Raw genomic sequence first — 7551 nt, forward strand, 5'->3', positions numbered from 1 at the left:
TGAGTATGTGGAATTCACCTCACCTGGTTAATGTCATACTCCATCCAGGAAAAACTCTCAGCAGAATTTGTTTGCTGTAGGCACAAGATCTCATTGATTAAGCTAAATTACTTTCAGCTCAGAAGTAAAACTGCTTACAGCTGCTTCAAAGGTGAAGTGAAGTATTATCAAGGAGCTGTTTGGGAGAAGCAGATTGATGTAGAGACAGAGTTTGTCTCAAATAACTAAGACTTTTTAAGCTCTCAAGGTGTGCTTCAAGTATAGGAAGCACATATATAATTGTTTCAAAATCCCATTATTTCTTTGTCTTTTACACTTTTTCATGAGCAGGAAGCTTACATGTAGTTTATGTCTTGGAAATTCTCCTTTGTGTCACTGGGCAGTGATTCCAGTAGGAAGTATCACAGGAATGGAGTACCCAGAATAAATGAAAATCTTGGAGAACCTCTGTGCTACCTAGCATCACTGGAAGAGAGTAATTAATTTCAGAAACTTGGAAGAATATATAGTGATTTCTGAAGCACTTGAACTGATGCAAAGAAAATGGCTCTAAGTACAGGCCATCTTGAAAAATCACGACCTAAGGTACTTTAGGTACAGTGGGTTTCTATTCAAAGTGAAAAGGAACATGTTTACAATGAATAATGGACTTCTTGCTCATTAAAATTTTCAATGTCGAGTAATTGGATTTTGTTTCTTTTCAATTTGTTTGCTTTTATGCAGTAAGGAGTGTGGAAGTGTATTCAATATGTCAGATTCTTTCTATTCAGCAATATAGACTGAATGTAGGTATAAAATGTGTTTCTTCTCTCATAACATGATGAAAATTGATTTAATCTGGTTTTTGTGAACTACTTTTCCAAAGATGTCAATGATCTCTTTCAAAGAGAATTTTATCAGCTGTTCTGTAGTGTAGAAAGAGAAATAAAAGGAATATTATAAAAATAAATAGGGTTAGGTGTTCTTTTACTATTGCTGTTTAGTATGTCAGGCCAAGAATATAGGAATACAACACCCATATTATTTAAGAGGCCTCCAAAGTCTCCATGTTCAATCTGCAAATAAATATCACGCATTATTCAAAATTTTATGCTATTGAAATTCTCAAAAGGTACTTTTGTTTCGATTCTTTACCTCATTTTCTATACAAATCTCATTGTCCCTGATAGCATTCTGCTAAGCTTAGAAGAGTCTGCTCCTTAGGAAATACTTTAAAAAAAGGAAAAACACAGTTTAAAATACAATTAAAGTTCCATAAAGATTTATTAACCTAGTTTTTAGAGCATTTAGAGTTGTTGGAGCAGTTGTTTGTTGTCATCTTGGATATGTACTTAGAAACTGGAAAACTTCAGGATGGGGCACGTGACCACACATCCAATTCCACCTCTGTGGAACTGCACTCAGTGCAGCTTTGCTTTAACATCTGTAATAATAAGAAGAAAAAGGGAAATAGAAGAAGCATTTAATTCTCTCTCTATGCTGTATGGGGATGCTAATAGAATTTTCAGTTCCAAAAGCTTTTATGTTTTTGAAGAAAAATAATGAGCAGCAACAATGGGAAACAGGCAAAATTTCCTGTGCCTGTTAAAATCTTTGAAGAACATGTGAGTTCTTTGGGAATTAGTGCTTTTGAATTAATTTTCATGCTATTTAGTGAAAATTTATTCTCAATGGCATCTTTCTAAAGGTGGAGATCAGTATTGGGTACTAAAGACTTTTAATTTTTCTCTGGCAATAATGAAACCCTTTGATCCCAGCCACTGGCAAGTTAATATACAAATAAAATTAGAGATAGTGTCAATTTTATTTTCAGTGATAAGGATTGAAAGCTAATTCTTCAACAAAATAATGAAGTTGAAAATAATGATAAAATTTTGTTTAATGATGGGTACATGCTATATCCATTTGCTTAAACCCTAAGACCAAAGGAAAGAAAATTGTTTCTTTGCTCAGTGCTTCAGGTCTTTTGTAGCTTAACTTCAGAGAGCTTCATAATTTTTTTTCCCAAACAAGCAGAGGATAAAACAAGTCTGTCCTACCACAGACATCTAAAAGTTAGATGCATTGAATAAGTCTTTGTAGTCAGTGAAGAAAAACACCCTGTAATTCATCTCAGCCTGGTTAAAGAACTTCAGTTGAGCAGGGAGGGAGAGTATTCCATCTATCTGTTGATTGTGAAACAAAGGTTATGGTGACCAATTTAGATATGGAAGTGTAAAATCAGAAGTAAATCCCACAACAGTGCTTACCCAAGCCATTTCTGGAGCTTTCTTCTCTTTCCCCTACAGTGCAGAACTTAGTACATTCAGAATTCAAGTTTTTCTGTATAAAAAAACTTAAGAATTTTGGTAATGCTTCTCCTTTTCTGTTATCAATAATTATAATTTTGAAAATAATTAATATAATTTTGTAGAAGCATAAATCCTTCAATTGTCTTTGAGAAGATTCTTTTATTACATTCCTTTGCCCTGTTTTTCCACAGATTTCTTCCTGTTGAGTAATACCTTATTCATCTTACAGTTCTTGTAAGTATATGCAGTATTTGTTACTATAATTAGTCATATATTGGTGTAAAAAAACTTTCCTCCTATTAGAGTGTTGCTCTAATATAGTACTTATCTCATTCTGTAAACTTATCCTGCTAATCCTGAATTATCAACCTTTGACAAGGAAATACTGATTTTTTTTTTTCTTCCCCTTTCACTTTTCTATGGATCCTGCCTTGCTGCACATTGTACTAAAGTCTTCATGCTTTGAAATTTTCAGGAAGCATTGCTTAACTGAAATGTTCTTCTTGGTCTGGTAATATTACCATACTGTCTTTGATAATCCAAGGGTTTTTAACTTCATGTTAAGATGGGGAGTGGTACTGTAATTTAGAAGGCCATTTGCAAGGTGTGGTGGGTTGACTTGGTTCACCAGCTAAGCACCATGCTGCTACTCAGCTCTTGACTCCAGTGGGACAGGAGGAGGCAATAGGAAGAGCAAAGGTGAGAAAACCTGTGGGTTAAAATATTTAATAAGCAAGAAAAAGAGGAATAATAAAATGGAATAAAAAATTAATACAAAAGTAAACACTGACCACCTCCCACAAATAGGTAATGCCCAGCCAGGCTCTGAGCAATGTCTCTCATCCCAAAATACCCATCCCCCCACCCCTGCTTTAGTTTTTATTGCTAAACCTGTTTTTATATGTCAGAAAATATCCTGTTGAATCAGTTTGTGTCAGTTACCTTTGTTGTGTCCCCTCCTAAATTCTTGTACACCTTCAGCCTACTCCCTGAGAGGCAGAGTGGGAATATCTTGATGCCATGGAAGGACTTCTCAGCAATAACCAAAACACAGGTGTGTTATCCACATTTTTAGTCACATTTTCAAAACATCACATGGTTCAAACTAGCACCATGACAGACTGCCATGAAAATGCAGCAAAATCCATCCATCCCATCTCAATCTGTAGCCCTTAGTCCATACAATGTATGCCACGCTCAAGTCTTACACTATCCAATACAACCTTCTAAGTGCCACTCTCTCTCCTGTCATGTGATACATATATATACAGATATGATTCTCATAGTCTATGGATCACCTCTGTAAAATACTCGTGAAATGTCCATTGAGTTGTGTGATGCATGACTTGGCCTTCACGTGTTGCTCAGGACAGGAGAGATTGTGTTACATTTTTGGCTCATGCTGGGTCATCGCAGTGCTTATCTGTCTTCTTGCAGGGCTCATTCTCCATTGCTTCAGGTGATTCTTGACATAGTACTTCCTATAATACAGAAATCAAATCACATTTTATTTTCCCCTAGGGTTTGATGTCCTTGGGACATAGAACAGATATCTCCATTCTTCCACATTACCCATGAGTTGTGCCCAGGTCTTAGAGCAAATTGCCTTATAGCCCTGGCTCCAGCACCCTTACACCCTTGACACTGCTGACCTTGGGTGTCTGCAGGTGCCTTTTGCCAGAGACTCCAGTGGAGTCATGCTTCCTGGCAGTAGCATAGAGAGCATTTCTCTCATCTGGTCCTGCCTGGAATAGCCCACAGGGACTGCATGAACTATATGCTGCTTGATCTGTGCAACAGTTTGTTGCTCAGGGCTTCAGTCAAAACAGTTCTCTTGGATCACTCAAGAGAAAGACCTCACAAGCGGACTGTGAGTCCTGGAATATGCATTCTACAGAAAATCATAATGCCTAGGAAAGTTTATTTTTTTTGTCTGCTAACCAATGGGGATGTGACTTCTGTCTGATTATATCTGTTGGGGTGTGATGATGCCCCTCTTCCTATCTCATTTCCCATAACTGGATCTCCCATCTTCCTTTGCTTTATTGAAAAATCAGACTTTGGAACAACATGAATTTTTCTTTCCTCTTTCTCTTCTGCTTTGCTGTCCCACACAACTATGTTTTGGAGCACACAAGGCCTTTTTCAAGTATTAAAGAGAAATAGCAGTCCTCAACCAAGCTGCAAATACAGCTATCTACACAACATTTCAGCATAAAAGGACCATTCCTACAGGCTTTTCTAAGGTCTGAAAAAAGAACCAGAAAATTCAACTGCTGAGAAAACACACAAGGGATGTCCACAGTTACCTCAAGACATAATAAAAATAAATTAACTTTCCAAGAAGGCTGGGGACTAAGAAATCAATACTGAGCCAGACCAGCTAACACTGGGTAGCACAACTAGAAATATTCTTTATCCTTAGAAACTCTGCCTCTTTTAAATTTTTTTACAGTGATGCAAATATGTCCTTATTTTTCAAATTGAATTATAATTTTTTTCATAATCATTCAGTAACACCTCAAATCACATTAAGACCACTTTTTCTTCACATGCAGAGCTGTATGTTTAAAGTTCTTTAAGCAGGATTGCATATCCTCTCGTTCCTTCTTCCTGTCTTCAAGGAAAATTTTGTCCCAGATTCCATTCTTTCAGAAAGTCTTCAGTTCTCCACCATTAAATATAGTGCACTGCAAATTTACTCTCTCCCTGAGAATCTACCTGTCAATCTATTCTCAAGTTACCTGTAGAAGCTTGACTGTCCAGAGACATCTCAGCATAAGTTTGGAAGGAAACCTCCTCAGTGTAGGAGGTAACTTCTTGTTCTGCCCTGACCATCTCTGATAGCTGACCAGGAACCTGCAGACAGATTTGAGAATTTAAATTTTAATTATGGAGGACAATTTCTACACTTCAGCAATATTTTATTTGAATTAGTATTGGAAGTCTCTTTTCTCCTTTGTTCTGGACTTCTATCTCCATGCAGCATTTCTCTATATCAGTGATTTCTAAGAATGCTGAAAAAGCAAATTTTATGGTCTAGTATCAGTTAGAAGGTCTTATCTTTGTCCTGCTGATTACTAGTTTATGATTCAAAAACATCAACAAAAATATCAGTAGAAAACTAAGCAAAATTGACCTCTTAAGGATGCCATTTGTAATATCTTCAAAACAATTTCAACTGCTCTTCAAGAACTTTTTAAAAATAACTTGTACATACAGGCATAATTTCCCCTAGAACATTTCTTCTCTGCTTACCTCTGACTTGCTCTTAGTTTATCTAAAAACTTTATTGAAGTAAAATAAAATGCATATAATTTACATCTTTAGCCACTAAGTGAATTGTTCCAAGAAAAAATAAAACTAAATTGAGTTCATGTGACATATTTAATTTTGATTTATGTCTGATCAGTTTTCTAGAAACTTGTAATACTCCAAAGTTTTTCAAATACTTGGCATAACAAAATATACTCAAATATAACCTAAACCAGTTCTCAGATTACTGTACAAATTATCACCCATGAATTATGGTGAATTTCTTCTGGAACTATGACTTGAATACATATATTAAATCTAAATATTCACTGCTCCCACCATCACTGTCCCCATAGTTCCATTTTTCATATTAAAATTAACTTGACTTCCATTTACCTTTGTGAAGACTGAAGCAAAGAAAGTGTTGAATACTCCAGCACTGTCTGCAGTTTCTTCCCTTTTGTTTACTAAATCACCCTCTTCTCATTTCCTTTTAGTTCTGACACTTTAATTGAATTTTTTTCTGACTTCTCCAACTGAAATATATTTCATGTCACAATCCTCTGAATTTATAAGTCTAAATGTTTGTTATTCCTTTATAGCACAGATTTTTACAGATCTCACCCAATTCTTTTTTTGATTTGTGGATATTTGAAGATTTCCTGATTCTGTTTCTGAATTCTTTAAACAAGTTTGTCTTTATATATTTAGAGCTGCCCCTTTCAAAAGTTACCAGTTCACTTGAACGTCTTTAATCCCTTACATCTTCTTCCCATGAAGCCTCAGGTCTCATCTCCCTAAGTTGTGTCAAAGCTGTTTACCCAATTCCCCAGTAGCAAGGCTGTTATGTAATTTTTCTTTATCCAGTTTATTTCTCACCTTTGGGTTTTCGGTCAATTGCTTGCTGACAGTTAGATATGAGATATTGCTTTCCCATAGCCAAAGTCCTGCCTTCCTCAAACCAGAAGTGTGTACTCAACACCGACAATCTGATCACTTCCTTTGCCTGTACCTTGACACATGGAATTATAATCAAAAGGTTGTATGGATAGCAAAAATCTACCTTTATTACCTGTCCTTTGGATAGTTCTGATGGCAGCTCAATTCTTCATCTATCTCCTCTTCCAATTTTCTGCTTCATGTAAGATATTGAGCACAAAACAAAGTGTTCTTCCCCCTTTTAATCTTCACCCACAGATAGTGTACAAGCTTCTTTCCTATCTTTTCCTGTTCTTTATGTGATGCTATTTTGTTGTATTACAAAGATAGTACCAAGTGTTCTTTTTATTGACAAAAGGGAGAGAGAATTCAGGCAAAAGGATTTATTTATTTTTGACTTTTGTCTCAAAAAGTCTCCTACTCTTAGACTTCCTCAAAACTTTATATGATGTACATAAAAAAGAACTTACCCTTTTTCTGTGTAAGAAGAGAAAATGAGCTATTCCCTGCCTGGCCAGACAGAAAAAAAGGCCATGTTTTTCTCATATACTTTAGATTCTAGACTGATAATAGTAACAGAAAGGCTGAGGCTGGAAGGGAATTCTGCAAGTCATCTAGTCCAACCTTTTACTCAAAGCAGAGCAAAGGTCAGGTCAGGATCTTGTCCTAGGAAGTTTTTAGTATCTCCATAGATAGAGAAGACAATGCAAAATTTTTAATTCTGTTTAATAAAATGATCTTTCTTATGATTTCATATAAATGTCCCAACTGGTTTTGAACATATCTTCTATGTATGTTATATGTTTTGACTTCCTATGGAAGTCAGCAGTGACTGGGAAAGGACCGGAAGGTTTTGTTTTTCTGACTGTCTAGAACCTGTTTTAATTACATAAACTTGTTATGAGGAAGGGCAGGGAGAGAAAGTCCTGAGAGGGCTGACATCTAGCCTTGGTTTAAGGTGGACACTTATCTTATCAACCTACTGTTAATCAACTCACTAAAACAGTAAAGATCCAGATTTAATTTTAACTTGCTTTACTGGCCTGCTTTAGCAATGGCTAAAGGT

The sequence above is a fragment of the Lonchura striata genome, chromosome 5 (assembly GCF_046129695.1).
Source record: "Lonchura striata isolate bLonStr1 chromosome 5, bLonStr1.mat, whole genome shotgun sequence".
Taxonomy (NCBI): domain Eukaryota; kingdom Metazoa; phylum Chordata; class Aves; order Passeriformes; family Estrildidae; genus Lonchura; species Lonchura striata.